Source organism: Gavialis gangeticus, unplaced genomic scaffold (assembly GCF_001723915.1).
Source record: "Gavialis gangeticus isolate Ggan-Ray unplaced genomic scaffold, GavGan_comp1, whole genome shotgun sequence".
In the NCBI taxonomy this organism is placed as follows: Eukaryota; Metazoa; Chordata; order Crocodylia; family Gavialidae; genus Gavialis; species Gavialis gangeticus.
The window spans coordinates 61,750,961-61,771,542 of NW_017728992.1; positions in this window are offsets into that span (position 1 = coordinate 61,750,961).

Consider the following 20,582-nt stretch of genomic DNA (forward strand, 5'->3'; position numbering starts at 1 on the left):
CGTCCTGCACCCTGCCCAGCTAAGCTCCATGCTCCCGCTGCCACTCTGTGGGGAATAGAAGGGGGAACAGTTCCCCCCAGCATGGAACAGAGCCTCCCCTGCCCACTGCTCCCACTCTGGGGCACGGCAGCATCGCATTTAGCCCCCCACCCCACTCCACCCCAGCCCTGCAGCAGCAGGGGGGAAGGGGAGGAGGAGGAGGAGGTTAATTCCTCCCTCCACCCCTTCCCTGTAGCCGGGGTCTGCCAGCTCTAGGGGCCACTGCTGCAGCCCCCTCCCCTCTACTCCCCAACAGACAGGCTGACCACAGCTGAGGTGGGGAAAGAGGGAAAGGAGGGAAGAATTAACCCCCTCCCTGCCCACTTCGTCTTAATAGGGCCATGCCAGCTGGTGTCTCTGCTAGGGCCAATCCCTACTTTGGCTGGAGAACAGAGGGGCAGGGGTAGCCCAGCAGCTGAAGCAGAGAGTCCTACCCAGCCCAGAAAGCATTCCTTGATGCTGGGGGCGTCTGGTTTATCTTAAACCGGCAAGGGGTCTGGGACAGACATAGTATAAACCAGTTTGAGCCAAATCAGTTAAGTCTGATACTACATTCAACCAGGTTCGTCTCAAACTGGTTTCAGCCATTTTCAAACCGGTTTATGTGCACTGAATGTCTGTTCTGTTATGGGTTTAAACCAGTTTCTGATTACTTAAACTGGTTTGTTTGTAATGTCTGTCCCTAGCCCAGAAGGGATGATAAAAGGCACATACAGATGTAGCAGAAAGAAACCCCCTTCTGTAAAGATGAGGACCCTGAAGAACATGCAACTAACTCAGAGGCTGATTCTGTCAGCTCTCTTTGTATAGTTGCTGCTGCTACCTAATCTTTGAGAGAGTAGACTCCCTTTGAGTCACAGACTGTCAAATTCTCACTTACACAGACACAGGGTATCTGCACTGTCACTTTCAAATGAATGCTGCTTGTCCTCTTTGTTTTTTCCTTCTGAAGTCTTTTGAAAGTTTGGGGAAAACAGTTATTTTCCATGCTTGCTTCTCCTCTGTGCCACATTCCTTGTTTATTCAAAGAACCAGAAGTATTCTGTACATCACAAAACCACTTTATGGTAATACAATGCCCATCTCATTGCATTAGCCATATTTATGAAACTATAAGCAAATTATGGTTTGCATCATAGCTGCAAAGACAAATACAGTAATATAATCAGGTACCTTTCCAACCAGATGGAAATTTGCTAATGCAATAGGAAGTTGCTTATTAAATACAATGAACTTCTGGTGTCAGGAAATGCAAACTGCTAGCACCATCAGGTGACAGGAAAATGGTTAATTCAGCTGTAAGCTCAGCTAAAGACATGTTTCTCTTCCTATTTTGGAAAAATAGGGCATGTCAAGGTGCATCCTTTTCAGAGCTCTACCTTCCTTTATACCTGCATTTCTTAATTTAACAATGTATTACTTTCATGTTGAAAAAAGTAGCGCAAGAAGGCATCAGGCAGAACAGGAGTTCTCAGCTCTGTCACTCACAGATAGCAACATTTAATTCTGCTCAAGTATTTTGGAGACTTCCTCAGCAAAACCTGAGCATAAGACAACCACTGCTTAAAACAATGACAACTCTAATCTTTCAGGCAGACATGCCAAAAGCCTTGGAGAAAAAGTATCCAGTGACAGGCTGCCAATATTCTAAATAAGGTCCCCTAGAGCAATACCAAAGTTTTATTTTAGCCTCCTACCCTTAACCCATGATAAATCCTCTGTACAAAAGGTACACAAGCTTTAGGGACAATGAGAAACTGAAAAAGTTTTGTTTCAATAGGAATAGCCAAGCCAAGCAGGAAGAATTACCACTGAGCAAACAAACATCTATTGAGTACTCTTGCTGATTATTTTGCTCTTGTCAAACACAGTATATTGTCAATCAGCTAGTATTCAACTTATGTATTTGAAACATGTACGCATGTGTATAAAGGCTTAAAGAACCTAAAGATCTTACAGACAGATTCTGGATTTTCTCTCCCCTTGAGAAGTTATTGAAAAAAGACCTGCCATTTGGTTCAACAGGAAAAAGGTCGCTCTTCAAAAATATTCTAGTCTTCAGGGAAATTTGGCAAAGACAACAAAGCAGTTTTGGAGGTGAGGGGGAATTGGCCATCTTAGCAATTGTAATTAAGTGGCATGAAATGAATATTAAAAATATATTTCCATATGACAGAAGTTATTGGAGCGTTGTGCTCATCACCACAGAAGATCGTGACGCTTGTATTTAGTTGCCTGGCCGTGGGTTCAAGGACCTATCTTCAAATGAGAACGTCTGGGCCTTACCTTCTTCATGAACAGGTTAATTACTTATAAAGTTGTTCTAACATCTTCCATGCAGCAGCATTGAGCAGGTTAAGTAATTTATGTTTTAAAAGTTCACTGATATACCTAGATGAAATCTACTATTAAGTACAAAATATAGCACCGAGTTGCAAATAGGCTGCTCCAGTATTTTCTTCCTAATGGGCTCTCTGCAATTTTCCAGTTCTCTTCTGCCCTGAATACTGTTTATAAATGGTAAATCTTAGCATATTTGAATTTCTAAAGATACTCCTAGGCTTAAAAAGTATGTGTTTGTGAAGCTACAGTATTTAAAACAACATTTCAAATATTCCACAGATTTCAAGATAAAGAGCCTCAACATTTCTGGAAGCAGGGTATTCTTTTCATTATATAAACCCTGGCACATAGACATCAGAATTCACACTTAACAACCTATATAATTCAAAAGATAAGCTAATGGCACAAGCAACTGCACAGAAACTTTAAAGATTTGGCAAAAGCTGTAAACCTCACTGACAGATATTGAAGTTTTAGGGGTGAATGAAGGTTACTGCAACCATAGGCCTCCAATGCACAAATCAGCATTGTAACAGGTTTCAGGCAGACAACAGAAAGTGGTCCAGACACCTTCTTATGATTTATTTAAAATAATGGCATCCACTCCCATAGCCCAAGAGAGAAAACAAGTCACTGCACTTGAGAGATTTGAATTTGTAAGTGGAGTCAAATTAAGACATGAGCATTGAGATCTACAAAGAGTTCCCTCACACTCAGATTACACCTGCATCTGAACTTTTTTTATGAAAAAGTGGTTGCAAAAAACCCCAAGAAAATATAACCTAAAGATCTTACATGAAATAGAGATAACAGGCTGAGTACGCAGATAGCCTGAAATAGTGGCACAGAGGTAGGAACAACCTTGTACATCTGTGAATGTGACAGTGACAACAAATTAATAGAAATGGGAAGAAGCTTAAGAGTGCAAAATGCTAGGTTATGCAATTATGGATTAATAAGAATTTCTGAAATAGCCATTAAGCATTTGGAAACAGAGGATGGAAAAGACCTAGATGTACTAGTCTATGACAGAATGACTGTAAGCCACCAGTGTGACCATATAAAAGACAAGTGAACCTAGGATGTATCAGAAGATTGATTTCCAGTAGTAGCAGGAAACCCTGCCATTGTCCAAGGCTGTAGTTAGATATCATGGCTAGGGACAGATATTACACATAAACCAGTTTAAGTGATCAGAAACTGGTTTAAACCTGTAACAGAACAGACCTTCAGTACACATAAACCAGTTTGAAAATGGCTGAAACCAGTTTCAGATAAACCTGGTTGAATGTAGTATCAGACTTAACTGATGTGGGTCAAACAAGTTTATGCAATGTCCGTCCCAGACCCCTTGCTGGTTTAAGATAAATCAGAGTCCCCCAGCATCCCAGCATGCTCTCTGGGCTGGGCAGGGCTCTCTGCTCCACAGCAGGGCTGGCTCCTCCCCTCTCTTCCCCAGCTGAAGCTCCTGAAAAAATTGCAGACATCTGCCTGGCTTCTGCCTCCCACTCCCCTCTAAGAAGGGATCTCCTGTCCCCTCTGCCTTACACAGACACAGAGCATTATCTAGCAGACCACATGTTGGCTACAGTCTGTGTTGCAGCAGCCAGGACAAAAGCAGAATTAACAAGTAGCTGGTAATATTCCCTTGTTGTTTTCTTAATGGGCTAATAAACACTGAGTTAGGGGTGAAAAACACTGTTATCAGTTCTCTGCTGGGCTGGTCAGGAGGTGGGGGAACCTCTCCCTAATAAGAGTATCCTGCCAGGGCCTGGCCACACCCCTCCTCAGCTCAGCACTGTCAAAGGGAAGGGAGGGGAGCTCTCATGCCCCCCAGCTTCTAGCCTGAGCCAGTACAGGCATGTGCCTGCATTTTTTCAGTGCAGAGGGGATGTCTGGACAGTTACAAACTAATTTAGCCTAGCCAGGTTAGACTAGCCTGCAAAGACTGAATCAATTTAGCCTTGGGCTTTTTGAACGTCTGTCCCTAGCCCATCTGAAATACTGTATATAATTCTGATCACCCATGAACAACAAAGGTGAATTAGACCTGGCATAGTTGTAGGGACAGAATACAAGGATGATTAAAAGAATGCAGAGTCTATAACAGACAAAACTAAGGGTATGCCTATACCACAACCTCAGCTAGCCTGGGAGCACTGCTGGGATATAAGCCCCATTCATTCATGACCAGTCAGGTCTGGCAGCAAATATGGCTCAGGAGCCGTTTGGAGCTATCTTGAGCACATGTTCTGCCAAGGCATGCACTCAGATCTGCTCCAAGCTGCTCAGGCCCAGCTTCAGTACCTAATTTGCAGGCCTGGTTACACACATGAGTAGATGGGGCTCATTATTTTGTCAGCATGTCCATGCTCAGTCAGAAGGTACTAGAGATTTATCCTGAAGGAGCTTAGTTTAGCAAAACAAATGCTGAGAAGGGATGGCAATTTAAATTAATGAAAAATTAGCCAAAGAACAAATGGATATAAACAGGCCAGGAATAAAATTAGCCTGGAAATCAGAAGGTTTCTGAACATCAGCAAAGTCAAGTTTTGGAACAGCCTTCTAACAGAAGTGGTGGGGCAAAATACCCAAATGGTTAAAATGGAACTTCTTTAGTACATGGACAGGATTATATGAGCTGCAATAGAAGGCAACTGGAACCAGTGACTGAAAGGTCCCCTCCAGGCTGACACTGCTATATTCAGAGAGCTTTAGTGACACTAATTATTTACACAGTAACAGTAAACTGCCATTCTCTTTGTCTTAGTACTATAATATGCAGCAGCTCTGAGGTAACTACTTACTAATAATTGAGACATTGGCTAAAGGTAAAAGCGTGCAAGTACAAAAAGCAAATCATAATGTTTCAGGACAGTAGCAATTTGAAGGTGAAGCCCGCTAGCCAGGACTGCTGACTGCTCTAGCGTCCCCAAAATGATGCATCTGGGAGATGCAGAGCAGTGACACACCCACACCTCTGAACTGACCTGTGCTGTGATGAAATATTGTGATTTTTAAAATGCAGAGACCCTAATTTTCTTAGAGGCTGTATAAAAAAGTATTCATGCTTTGCATTCACTTAAGTACTATGTCTGTACATAAGGAGACATTGTTCACAAGATGTGTGAGAAAGTCTCTACCTATGCACAAATATTAGATGATGCACACACACATCTGATTATAGGCCATAATGCTTCTACAAACTGCTGTGCCTTCTTTCCCTCCTTAGCACACTATGCCAGAGAAGCAGCATAATGTTGCACTTTTTATAGTATTGTCCAGTTTCATTTGATTGAGCAGTTATATTTGTACTATAATAGATACGATTTCATTGAAGTGGTTTAAGAAATTCACTTTTATTCTTAAATATCAATTAAAAAGTCTAAATGCTGTAGCTTTTGTGATACAATAAAATAATTTGGGGAAAAAACTGGCAAAGTGATGGCTACTGTCATACAGACATACCAGAAATCTAATGAAATAAAATGCACTTGCACCACCATCCTTTTGCTTACAATTACAAATGTTGTAATGGACCAAAGGATAAATAGCGCAGAAGCCAGTCTCTTGCTTTTATGATTTTTGATTAGAGGTAGTAGTAGGCATCTGTCTGTCTCGCAAGACAACAGAATTATGCTGTGTGATATATCAGCTTGTTGAACGTAATCCTTGCTTGAAAATAAAGTGAAGCTGGATTTTTGATTAATAAAAAAAAAAAAAGGATGTGCCTTTATCTAACAAAACAATTCTTTTTAGTTACCAGTACTGAGGAGATTTACTTTGTTTTGTCCTCCTTGAAAATTTGACATCATTCTTGGCTTCAATATCATCCCCCCCAATTATAATCCACTGGAAGAGTGAAAACGACAAGAGCCATTAAACGTGTCACAACATAGAGCGAAGGAAAGAAGTGCTGGAAGTGAAGGCTTTTCAAAGAAAGCAGAGGAAATCGTGCAGCACAATGAGTGCAGAATATGGGTTTTTTTTCTTCCCCCCTCAATCCACCCCAACACACATTTTATGGCCTAAGAGCCAGCGCAAAAGGGTGTGTTCTTTCAGGTTTATAGCCTTGACTAATGGAATTGCTCTAAATAACATTTTGATCTTGTAAGGTCATACAGAGTGCTATACCTTTCCTTTAATGATTCAGGTCTGGACCATGCATTTCCCAGAATTGAGATGGTAATGAAGTCATTAGTTTCTTCCTACTTGAAGCTCTGGTTAGAAAGGGGAATTCTATGGGTGAAGTCTGAGTGGGTCTTTTTCATAAAGCTTATACCCAGCTGAGCTGTAACACCTGTTACATTTTCCCAGGAGCCTGAGCTACAGAGCATTTCCAATCTATTTGCTCTTCTTCTTCTTCTTCTACAGCACATTGACAAAAGCTGGGGCACCACACTTTCTAAGACGGTGCTAATTGAAAATCTCTCACTGGTGCAAATGTTAACACAAGTCCCAACTAAGGCAGTGATGATTATTTCCTCATTGTCTTTGATATTGCTAGCAATGCAAGATTAGATTTAATTAAAAATACACATCTGAGCCTGGCTCCCCAATATTTTCCACCTTCTATGTACAAGGAAGACCTGGGGAAAAAAAACCTATTCACAAATAAATTCTTACATAACAATTTTCGATACTAGAAATATGATTGCTGTTCGGTACAAATGTGTAAAACCAAGTAATTGAGAAAATTAAAAATAGAAGCTGATAAGAATCAATTGTTTTGACAAAGGTGAAATTATGAAAAAATAAGGTTTCCCAGAAAGACATACAAAAGATTAATGATCTTTACTCAAGTGATGGCCTGCAGAAAAGCAAGCCTGGAAGATGTTGTTCCATATCTGTAACTAGTTTCACCGAAACGTATACAACATCCAGTGCCCAATTTTTAGAACACTCCACAAAAATACTTCTAGGATATCATTCCCATAAGCTGGTAAAAAACAACAACCCAATAGCACACAGGCAGCAATCAGTAAATATTCTGCTATTATCACATCATACGTGCTCCTTACCAGGTTTCCTACTGAAGTGAGTTTTGTGCTGGGTTTTATATATCAGGTATCTAAATATGCTTTATTCTTATGCCTGTGGATATAATCATCAGCTAAACAGTCAGAAATATACTGAGAAACCAGCTCTCTCTGTATATTACTCTATTGCAGTTGAACTCAATGGAGGCACATCAGTTAAAAGAGAGGAAATTTCTGCCAGGATTTTCTCAGTGAGGGGCTCCTTGACTTTGAAACTTGATCCCACTGCTAGTCCAAAACAGCCCAGATGTGTTGACCTGCAGGGCATATGACAAAACTTAGTTTTTTTATGAAGCTTTTGGCGAGAAGGGCATTGCCTGTGGAGTGGATATTTGTTTCCCTTTCCTGCTGCAGTCTTCACTAGTTACTGTCACACCTAAACAACGTTTTACTTCAAAAAGCAAACAAAAAAAGTTTAATAATTTCTCATTCAGCATTCTCCCTCAGTTTAAGCCACAGAGTACCCACAGATGTGGAAGTCTAAATCTCCACTGCCTTGCTTTGCACTTTGGGGTTCATTTATACCCGTGCAGAACAGTTGTACAAAAAAACCACTACACTATTCTAGGTGCAAAGCAGTGGAGAATAAGGTCCCCAGACTGGAACCAAAGTTCTCATACAACTTGAGAACTGACAGTAAATTTTTCTTTATATGAAAAGAAAGAATGCATTTAATGTACCACACTTTAAAAAAATACTGCAGACTAGGTAATCAAACAAGAATTTTCCATCTCTAATTTTTTGGTTGTATTATGTATGTTTATACACAAGAAGTGTAGCCTAAAAATATCTGAATTAGAGACATGTAAAGCATTCATTACCACAATCTAAATTTAAAAAACCCACATAAATATTAAGCTCACTCGGTCTTATTTATATCAATCCAGTACTGCAAATTTTTAAATTGGAACATTTTGCTCTGCTAGACAAGTGTAAATCGTTAGAGACTGAGGACAGAGACAGATAAACAACTACTCTGTTTTAAATGGGGGAGAAGAGAGGAACCACAATCCAGCTGAATCTATTTAACTCTTTGTTTTGTCCACTGCTATCCCATGATAAGTGGAAGATAAACTACAGCAGCTTACCCCTTAAGGGCTTTGTTACATGGTAATTTTCAGTGGCTTCTAGAGCTCTTAACCCCTAGGATGGCTGCACATTAACACCTTTAAGTGGCTTAAAGCACTCATTGTTCAGCTTAAAGTTACACCACTCCACTAGGATTATATCTAGTCTGCCTAATTTTGTTCCTGTTCCACTAGGTTTGGCCACTCTGCACAGCTATTCCGCCCATGTTGAAGTCCTCCAATGTCTCAGAAAACAGTGGCACCCAGGGCCTAACACAGGGGGAGCCAGGAGGGCCATTTGGCCCAGGCCTCTCATTCACAGAGGGCCTCAAATTTAGACTTTTGATGTTATCTCCAAATGAGGTTATACATACAAACATAGAGCTACACTGACAGGATTGAGAGAAGAAGACGTTCATCATACAACTTTAAACTCGTGCCCCATTACCTGGCCACAGCACCTGTAGTGCACTATGAATTAATATTTTTTTAATATACTGGGAGCCTCAAAAAATGGAAGTGGCCCAGGCCTCTCTCAACCTCTGAGAGGGCCTGGTGGCACCTCATGAATCACAGCAAGTGGGTATGTCAGGGCACAGCAGGGTGAGGCATGGCACCTCTGCCCTGTTGCTCCTGCCAGACAGAGCCACTACAGGCAACCCCCACTTAGCACTTTTAATTGGTTCCTGAAAAACCAAGCGTTAAGTGAAACAAGCGTTAAGTGAAACAAGCGTTAAGCGAAACCGAAAGTATTTGATGACCCAAAATGGCGGCCACAATTGTTTTTAATGACCCAAGATGGCGACCACGAGCATTATAACGAAACTCGCTGAGTGCTAAGTGAAATCATGTATCAATTTAAAATGAGCATTATAGCAAAATAGTGCTAAGCAAAACAGCATTAAGCAGGGGTTGCCTGTACCACAGCCCTGGAGTGCCCAGTCGCTGCAGTGCCTCCTGGACTAGCTCACTGCACCAAATGCCCTGGCTGGACTTAGGCCACAGTGCCTGTGAGGGCTGGCAGACTGGTTCTCACCCCTCCCACTGACGCATGGTTGAACCTGTGCCCAGCCCTGTGCTCTGCTGCAGCACATCCCCCACTCAGTAACTGTACCCCCTGGATCCAGATGCATGCCTGACAGGGTTGGGTGAACGCAAAAGGGCATAGCTCAGTGGCTACTGTACAGCATACCAAGGCAGGTTCCCACTGACCATGCGCTCTACCAGGCTGTGCAGGATCTGGCCACTGGCACCCCCGCACCTGTCTTACCTGGCAGCAGCTACAGTTAGCAAGCATCTGAAGCCCTATGGCAGCAGGGTGGCTCTGGCCATAGAGTAAGGGGCTCAACGTGCCCATCCAGGCTGGGGCTACACAGGGCAAGGAGGATGTGCTTCTCAGAGCCAACTCCCAAGCCCCACAGGGGTGAGAAGTCCCATCCCTATATTCCTCCCTAAGGCATGTTCCCAGAACACTGGGCCCGAACAGAGTGAGTGAGCCCCAGGGCCATGGCAATGGCTCTGCCAAGCAGGTCCTGCCCCTAGCTCAGGGGCAGGCAATTATTGTGGGCAGAGGGCCACTTACTGAGTTTTGGCAAGCCATCAAGGGCCGCATGACAGCCTTTTTCTAAATTTTTTAGGGGCCCCGCAAGCCAGATAGAATGGCCTGGTGGGCCACATCTGGCCCACAAGCTGCATTTTGCCTACCCCTGCCCTAGCTCCTAGTCCTGATCTGGAAACATACCTTGCACGGTAGGAGAGGTACAGGGACAGGATTTTTTGGCTCCACCAAGCTTGGGAGGCAGCTGTGAGTGGCACAACCTCCCTGCCTGTTCTGTACATCTTTCACTGTGAGCAGAACTAATATTAACTGACTTAGTGTTGTTCTAGCCTAGCCTAGATGGGGCCACTGCTTTCTAGGATGCTGGAGGCATATGTGCCAGAAGCCAACCAGCTGCCATGAGAGGTACAGGGGGTTCAGGCACCTGTTAACCATGGCTGTTGCCAGGCAAGCCAGGCACAGGGCAGCCAGACCCTGCACAGCCCGGTGGAGCATGGGGTCAAAGGGAACCTAACTCAGGCTGCTGTGCTGCAGCCATCAAACTCCCCCCTGCTCCTGCCACCCAGCCCTGCCATAGCATGTGTCCAGGTCCTGGGGGCCAATTCTTTTTTTTCTCCAGAGCTCACCTCCCCATGCCACTGCCAGCCAGGCTGATGGTCAGCTGGTTATCACCTGAGATCAGAAGTATCCAATCCTTTTCAGAGCTCAGGCAGCACCTGGTGGCCAGCATCCCAGGCAGGGATGACACAGGTGGGTGGGCTCCAGAGAAAAAAAGAATCAGGCCCCTTGGAGTTTAAGCAGTGAGCTGGTCCAGGCAGTAGTGGGAGGCACTGTGGCCATGGGCACTCCAGGGCTGCAGTGTTCACTCTGCCCAGCAGGAGCAGGAAAGCAGTCCTGCCACTAGCCCCTAGACCTGCCCCTGCTCACCAAACCTCTAGTGGTAAGTTATGGCTGTGCAAGTAAAGGACAGTTAGAGAGATTTTTTCACCTTAAGGTACGAATGCTCCACTAAGCTGAACAACACTAAGTCAGTTAATATTTGTTCTGCTCACAGTGTAAGGTGTAACAAGGCCCTTGGCCATGCACATACAATAAGACAGGAACAGATGAAACAGTTACCCTAGTACACCTGGCATGCACTGGAGGCTGCTCCACACCCCTTAAAATAGTCTAAGTTTTTGTCTGTCTACGCCTTATATTCTAACTAGTTTCATCACACTGAAAACACAGTAAATTGTCTTTCCCGATTAGCTGGTTTTAGGGTTTACCTCATATGATTAAGAGGGACAATCATGATGCCAATTGCTGGCAGGTAGTCAGACAGAGGTTGCAGTCAGTTGCACCCTTTAATTCCACCTTGCAAAGTAAAACTAAGTAGTATTTATTTCATAAGGGTTCCTACACAGGATCATTGGACTTGTTTGGGCACATGAATGTAACCCATTGCTGAAACTGGCACACTGCCCTGCTTTGTTAAGAAGGGAGACGTAACAGGGAGGCATAGAAACAGAATCGTTTTGCTTTGTTTGTCTATGATAAATCAACCATAGCACAGATCCCTCTGCTGTGCCAAAGATTTTAGGTTAGTTCCCTGTCCCATACCATACCATTCTGTCTACTTTGATAACCATCTTCACACTTTCTTCCCTCTGACTACCTTCTTCCTCTCACTTCTTCCTCTACACACATCTTTTCCATGGCTCAACAAAAACTTACAAGATTTTCACCTCCTCCTCTTCATGACAACCACCTATGAGAGTTCCCCTTTTGTGTTCCCTTGTAACCACACATCTCTGGGCAGAGTTCTCCTGAGCATCACTGACAATTTCCTTAGACTCCTTCAAAGAGCAACGACTGCTGTCTGAGGTTTCCCCTCTAGGGGCGCTTGTACCCATGACGGAGGTTTAATCCCCAAGTTTTTATTTTGTGCCCCCTAAATTGAAATGGTGGGTTTTTAATTGAAACCCAGTTTCAATTTTTCCATCATGTTACAGTGAGGGGCCTGGTCCTTTGTTTTTTTTTAGAGCCAGAGCCTGCCTGTAGCCAGCGGTGGGCTGGCAGTGGGCCAAGTGTCCCCTGATCTGCAGGGGACTCCAGTCCTTCCCTCTGTGGTGGTAGCATCCCTCAGGGGCCGCCCAGGTGGGCTACTAGAAGGCTGAGTGCTCTTCAGCTCAGAGGCAGTACCCAGCCCGATCTAACTGTTCTCCAAGCCTGTCCACTGGAAGCCTACCAGGTGCTGCTTCCTGGGTGGGTTTGGGGAACAGTAAGATCAGGCTGGGTGCTGACCCAAAGTTGGGACAGCACCCACCCACTAACAAGCCACCCAGGCAGACCCAGTGGGTGCCACCACCGCAGAGGGAAGAACCAGGGACCCCGCACCTCAGGGGCCACTCAGCCTGCTGACAGCTTGCCTCCTGGATGCGGGCAGGCTACGCCAAAAAATAAATAAAGGATCAGGCCCTTCTCTGCCTTCAGCAGTGGCAGAAACAGCAAGGGGCCTGATCCTCCTCCACCCTGCCCCCCCTGCCCCACCCCACCTCCAGCAGAGCCTGCCTTGAGCTTTGAGCTGCCTTCAGCTTTGAGGCGCCACCCAGCCAGATCCAACTCTTCCCCAAGCCCGCCAGGGCTTCCAGTGCCCTGTGTACTGTCCCCAATGCCTTCCCCAGGAATGGGCTTGCTTGTCCCTGGAGCAGCACAGGGAGGCAGCAGGAGAGAAGCTGGGTGTGCTGGTGGCCAGAGAAAGTGGTGGAGACAGTGCTTACCATCCTCTTAGCAAGTCACCCTTCATTCTTCTCCTTTCTAAGGCCCCGCTACACATTACATATATTATGCACCTGGTTAATTGCGCAATACATTTAGACCAGCCACATATGCAAAGTAATTATCACATGATAAAAATGACTACCCAGCTATAAAAAGAGTCAACCAGCTATAAAGTTAGTGCCTGAAAATTTTTAACAACTCTATAGCTGGTTTCAATCCAGTTTTAATTTGAACACATAGCAGTATCCTAGGTTAAATAGCACATTTATTAAATAAGATGACCCCACAATATTTAGATTCTATACATGGAAAAGTTATAAAATTGTTAAAATTTCCCAGGGATAGAATCTAATTATTGGAGATTCACCTTGAATGTGTCCCCCTTCCACTGCTACAGAAGGGAAAATAAATCTGGGGTGGGGGGGAAATCTGGGAATCCTTTTCCCTCTGCCCTCCCAACTTCTTTTCCCTTCAGCTTTTCCCCCAACTCCTTCCTGTCAGACCATGCTTTCCCTAAGCACCTGGAAGTGAGGGACTAATTTAAAAATACAGATCTTTAAATAAATATGCTACTAGTGATCTGCATAAAATTATTACAGGTACCCACCTGTAAAGCCCTTGACCTAGAAAAAGCCCTTGACTGTATATTCGGATACAGGGAAACCTAATTAAGTACATTGTCTTGCTTGTGGAGTGGATGAGTGGAATGGAGGATAGCAACAACGACAACAGCAGCAGCAGCGGGTCCTCCAACGGAAGCTGGAGCGACAATGACAAAGAGACCCTATGAACTGAGTACCTGACCCCGGAAGTGGGGCACAGGTGGACATGAAGGGAGGGCTGGTCGGAGAGACCAGAAAGGACTGAGTGTGTAGTTTGTGTGTGTTGCGCGCAGTTGCAGACATTGTAATGGATATGGGTGGCCAGTGAGCCTTTGTGTGGGTGCAGTTTTTCTGTAATGGGATCAGTTTAGATCTATATAACCATATAGAAAGAGAGAGAGAGACTTTTTTTTTTTTTTTTTTTGGTAAAAAATATATAAGTTTGTACTATATATTAGTAGGTAGACCAAGGTGCTGCTTTAAAAGTGCTAAAACTTACAGCAGTTTCAAAAAAAGCAAAATGTATCAATTCTGGATGAACTAAGTCTAGGCAGGGGGTAGTACTTTGATTGTGGTAAGGAACAGTTAACTTCCCACTTTCATTTCCAGTGGGAAGATCTTGGCTTTTTATGCCAACTTTATGGAAATAGGAGATTCCCTCCTAGTTTGCTCCTGCAGCCATATGACTGAGAGCAAGCAAAACTTGGGGGCGACCAAACCCCAAGCCTCCAGGCTTGGGCCTCCATGTAGGATGCCTGCCAAAGCATTTGGAAGCATCTGAAGACCCATTTGGGGGTAGAGGATGTTTGACAGTAGTAGGAGTGTACTTGGTAGCCATGCTGGTCTGAGACAAGAAGACATCCAAAAAAATAGAACTCTTGGTCTAATAAAAAGGTATCATTTTTGAACCAAGAGTTCTAGTTTTGTGTATGGCAGTAGTAGGGCCAATATGGTTCTTGAATGACTTACAAATTTGAAATTGATTTGGATTTGACTTGGGACATGAAAAATATTCCTTAAAAATAAAAAAAAATTTAAAAAGGTAAGTTCCCATCACAAGAAAGAGATGGTGGACATAATATGGAAAAGAGGGGACTGGCATAGACTTTTCAGAGGCTAGCCCTCTGAAAAGAGCATCAAGGACAAGGACAATGATATTGATGATAAATATACAATGACAAATTAAAGGACTGGACAAACAGGCAAGGGAAGTGGGAAAGGGGGGAAGGGGCTGAGGTAGCCCTTTGTATAATTGTGGGGTTTGAAAGGTGATGGTGATTGGTTCATGTGGTGCGGTAATGAGACTGAGAATGGTGTAACTGTAAAAGTGTGTTTTGGAATGTCAAATGAATCATAGCAGTCACAACACAAATTAGAGGCATAGTTATTATATATATATAGCTATACTATATAGATATTATATAGATATATATAGATATATACCTAGTATGGGTCATGCATCGTGTTTAGAGTTGGCTGCATTTAATCAACTTCATAGGTGGTTTCCATTACTGAGCACATGCTGCTTTGGGCAGCAGTTTAATGATAGACAATGTACTTAATTAGGTTTCCCTGTATCCGAATATAAGGTCAAGGGCTTTTTCTAAGTAAATATGGTAATATCGAGTCTTCCAATCTCTCCTCATATGCCATGTTTTCTATACCTCTAATCTTTTTTGTTGCTCTTCAGAATCTTTCCAATTGGCTTTCATCTTTCTTGACTGCAGTGCCCCAAGCTGAACACAAGGCTACAAGTAAAGCCTCCCCAGTGCTGAAGAGTGGAAAATGACTTTTCATGATGACACCCCTGTTAATACATTCCAATATGCTATTACACTCTTGACTTATATTTAGCTTGCAATGCACTATAACCCCCAGATCCTTTTCAATATTAATACAGCCTATCCAGTCATTCCCCATTTTGGTTTTGAAAATCTAAGCTAACTGCTTTATGACACTGCCATAAGATCATAGAAATATTTTGCTACGGACTTCCTCAGCTAGACTTTCATAACTGGACAAGGTGTTCTGGTGGTACCCAATCATGTAATTGTACTGTATGGAATTTTCATAGACCAGAAGAGTTCTTAAGTCTTGGAGGGTTATCCTGCTTTTCATGATTTATCCCTTTTTGATTTCTTCTTTCTTAAGCATTTTATTTTAAATTCAGGAAAGTTCAAATGAGAATTATGTTAAAATAAAATGGTGCTGGTATTCAGAATTCAGGCAAGTCTTAAGTTAATGTTGTATGCATAGGCAATTCTGCAGAATATTTGCCTTGTGACATGATATTTAATTACATGATCATAGAATGTTTCTCAAACAAAAATCTCATCTTATTCAAATCACTTCTAAAAACTCTATTCTCTTATGTTCGCTAAAAAAAAGGGTAGGTTTTAATTTTTATCTTAAACCTACATTAAGCAAAACTATCAGTGCATATATATTCCTCACCAAGTAACCATGTAATCTTATTATCATTGCCCCTGTTCTTGTTCTCATCTTTACCTTTATTTCTCCCTGTCAACTACATATTTAAATGCCTAATTGCAAGAACCACCTCTTTTCTTGATTCTGTGAGGTACTTTTCATACTTTGAGGTGTTTGAAGATACTAGTATTAAAGACAAATTATATGACAATTACACTGTAGGTGTGTTTGTACAATATCTAAAACCTCATTCTTGCAACATGTTATATGCATATGTAACTTTACATTTCATTCAGTTCCATGGGACTACTCTTATGCAAAACAATAAAGAATTAAATGAAATTGCAGCAGTAACATTTGCCACAATCCTGTTGTTCACTCTGCTTATGTGTTCTACCCCACCACACACCCTTCTCCCATCCTTGTGTCTACCTGGCCTATTTAAACTGTAAGCCTCTTGGGGAGGAATTGTCTTCTGTTCTGGGCTTGTAGAGTCACTTGCCCAAGAAAGCCTACTTCTTGCTTAGTCCATAAAAAACATAAATGATAAACAATAAGCACATGCTTACATTTATGTAGGTATAAGCCATAAGAAATAAGCCTACTATTGAATACTATGTAAAAAACCTGCTGGCCTGTATTGACCACTGATATTTGCTGCTGCATTGTTAACTTCCTCAGCCTTGAATTTTAGCAAAGGAAGGCTGTCCTACTGCTGCTTGAAAAGGAAGTTTGAGGTAGGTAGGTGGGTAGGTACAGATAAGCATATTAAAACCACACATGAAAGAAAAGAGAAGTTAACATATAAAAGACTAAGGGAATAAAAATGTAGATAAATTATATAAGCATACCTATAAACTGGAGTATAACAATAATGTAACTGTAGAGTTAGAAAAATGGAAACATATTAAAAATATACTACATAAGTATGTCTATGTTTCTAAAGAAAAATCACATGGTATATTCCATCATTTGAGAATGTGAGTGGGTAATTCATAACACAGACATATAAAAAAGCAGGTACAGTTAAACTCAGATGTGCAAATTTAATTAATATGATGTGATTCTGGAGTACTTTGCCTTGTAATATTTACTTTTTTCTTATTTTGACCCAATGAATATACATTTTAGGAGAAAAAATGAAAACTGAACAGGTATAATGGCTATCATCAGGAAGTGTGAAATTTACAAGGCTGTACTCTGTAGCACCAATCATTGTAACACCCCCTACAAGATAGGAAAGAACCATTATCCCCATTATGCAGATCAGGAACTGAGGCTCAGAGGGCAAGATCCAAGGACTTAAAAAGGTGCCCAAATGAAATGCTACAAGGTCTAACTTCTAGCACAATCCATAAATGACTCCATTTCACATATAGTGCAGAGGGGCAGTTTGAAAGTTAATTCAAAAGACCCTCACATTGATAAAGGCAGCACTGAGGTGTTTCCCTCTAGCGCTGGAATCAGAACTGCAAGGAATCCTGAGCCTAAAACTCTCTCCTAGGGTAGAGGAGACATCTACAAGCTTTGTCTGAAAGTGAGCACAGCTCAGTCTTTTTAAGATGGAGCTGGAGAAGAAAGTGAGGGTGGTGGGAATACCACCTACCTTTTGTATAAGCCTAATATGACCTAATGGTTAGCGCACATATTCAGGAGTGTGGGACACAGAAACTCCTCTGCTTGGTGGTTTCTAGCCCCTACCTCCCACTTTGTAGGAGAGTGAGCTAACCAGCAAGCTATAGGTAAGGCTAAGTGGTAGCCCTCACCCTTCCTGTTGAAACTTAGTCATTTTTTAGGAAAGAGGAGAATGTAAAATTCATGGGTCCCAAAGGACAAAGGCACAAAAAACCTGACACTGTGGCCTAGTGGTTAGGGAACTCTGCTGGGACCAGGGAGCCCTGGGTTTCAATCCTGCTCTCATGGTGATTTTTTTTTTAATTTAGTGACTGTTTTGATTTTTCTTAATTGCAATTTGGAACTCAGGACCTCAAGTTATAAAAAGAGAAGAAGTGCCATGTGGGATCAGACCAATGATCTATCCAGCCCACTAACCTGTCTCTAACAGGGGCAGGAGTGGATGGTTTAGAGGGGCAGCATTGAACCAGGTATGGCATTTACTCAAATCCAAGATGAGGTATTTTTCCCTATTCTACATGGCAGAAAGAGCCTCTCATCTGAGATTCAAGTACAAGATGATTGGGGGAGGGGGAAGAAGACAGCTGCTATGGCTCCAACTCTGGCCCTGAGCCCAGGTCAGGGCCAGAGTCCGAGCCACAGCAGCTGCTGCTCCCATATCTGCCTCCCTTCCTGCCACCTCCCTGAGCACTTCTGCCTCACCTGCCTGCACCCAAAGCTTCTGCACATCCTGCAACCAACTTCCCATCAGTCATGGCTTTGGCCCCATTCCAGCCTGAGACCCAGAGTACACAATATCTCTGATCCTGGCAAGGCCATGCAGCAGCAGCGGCAATGGCAACAGCCATAGGCAGCGAAAGGGAAGGTTAACTGGGCTTAGCATCCGCAAACATGGGGCAGCGGTAGGGCTCCAAGGCAGCCTGGCCAAGGGCTTCTGGCAGCTGCAGCACGGCTGGGCCTGGGGGAAGGACAGGCACTGCACAGCCAGTGGGGCACAGGACTGAGCTGTGAGTGGCTCTTCTGGGGGGCATGGCTTCTGCTGCTATGCACAACCTGGGAGGCAGTGGGGCATATGCCCACCAAATCTGAGTGGGACACAGCAGGCTCCTGCTGTGGGCTGAGGCTGGTGGCAGCAGTGCTGGGAGAGGGCGATGGGTGGGCTGCATCCACCCCAAAATTCACTGTAGCCCACCCAACACCCCTCCCAGCCCCGTCACCACCCACCCTGAGTGCAGCCTGGTCCCTCCCATCGGGAACAGCCTGGCGCCTGCCCCAGCCCACAGCAGCAACCTGCCCTGCCCTGCCCTGCCCTGCCCTGTGGAGACATGGGGGAACATGCCCCCCATGCACTCCTGGGATGCGGGCAGCAACAGGAGCCGCCACCCCCTCCCTGCACCCCCCCAGACAAACCACAGCTTCATCCTGCACCCTGCCCTGCCCCAGCTGTGTAGGACCTGTCCCAGCAGCAGCAGCATTAGTGTTATTATAATCATTATTAATGACTCAGAGCAGGCATGAGGGTCCTGGGGGCTCCATCACCTCTGGCCAGGCAGCACAGCTGAGGTTGGCCACATTCTGACCCCCAGCTTCAGGGGCCCCAGGCAGTGTGGATTCAGTAAAGGGAGGCAGCTGGGGCTGGTACTGGGCTGGGGGGGGCCGGCACTGGGCAACAACCCCAGGCACAGGGGAGGGGGTGGCTACATGGGCACAGCGGACCCAAGCCCCAGCCCCGATGCTGATCCTGCGCCCAGCTCTGCTTCCTCCCAATCCCTGCCCAGTCCCAACCCCAGCTCCACTCCCACCATCCCCCACCCAGCCCTTTCCCCCGCAGACTCTCCCACCTGGGGGGACATGTGCACATGCATTCGCACACATGCTCAGCCCCACCCCCCCAAAAAATGTTCTCCCTCCCTCTGCCTATGGCAACAGCTCAGGGACAGGCAGAGAGGTAGAGGCTGCTGGGGGAAGGGGAGGAACAGGATAATTGAGGAAACTTTCCTTTTTTTCCTCCTTCTTCCTTTTTTAAAAATTCAGACAAACTCTACTCACAACCCTGGGACTGGATAGCGAGTACATGCTATCACAATGTGCTTTGTACTACATGTCTGTACTGCCTGGAGTTTCCAGGTCTCACTCCAGGATGTACTGGGCACAAGATAAAACCTAAAATGGATAGATTTTCAAAGTAGAAAAAAGGTAGCCAGTTTTTTGTGTGATTAACAAAATTGTTACGTAACTACAGACACAGCTCACCCAGGAATGATTTTACTTACAGCCTCCAAACCAAAATTAGGTGTTGTGGGAATTTTGTTTGTTTAAAAATATGCTATAGTTTAACCAAAACATCACAGGCTTTATACAGGAATTATTCAGCAAAAGTCAATGATTTATGTTATACAGGAGGTCATGCTAGATTACAACAAAATAATAATAAAATTTATTAATCTCTGGGGTTACTCAGATCTAAAATTCTAAACAAGAATCATATTCCCGTGATATTATATGGAGCAACCATACTTCAGCCAAGACTTTCTGCAGCCTTGTGAAACGAAATGCAGGTTTTGGAAATGTACATAGCACATTCAGGGAACAGGGAAAGATTTGGCAGGGCCTGGCATTAGAAAGCTGCAGGGGGAATGTTTTATCAGCTGGAAGAGGGATGAGAACACTTTTCCATAGTGTCTGCAATAGGCTGGGGTCCTGAGATTACTAAAGTGGGGGGTGAGGAGGGGAAGGGTCTGGCAGCAGACCAGCAGGCTAACCAAGCACGTTCCCCCAAAGTGCCATACACTATGAGGACACATTGAAAATGTCTATATCCACTGTCAGATCAGCCTTATATGCCATTGAAGCACTAAAGTACAGATGGGGGGAGATGGGGAAAGGAAAGCAGGGCAAGAAAAGTACTGAATTAACTATGTTTATAATTAGAAAGCAGGAACAGACTCATTCATATCCTGCTAATATCTTTGCTCAGGTAAGAAAAAGGGGGGGAAAAAAACTCCCTAGAGGGGGAAAAAAATGCTCTTTCTATTTTTCTACAGTGCCCCAGGGAAGGGCCTCTGATGCAGAGGCCCTGCTTTTACAAATGTTTCCCTTTCCTTAC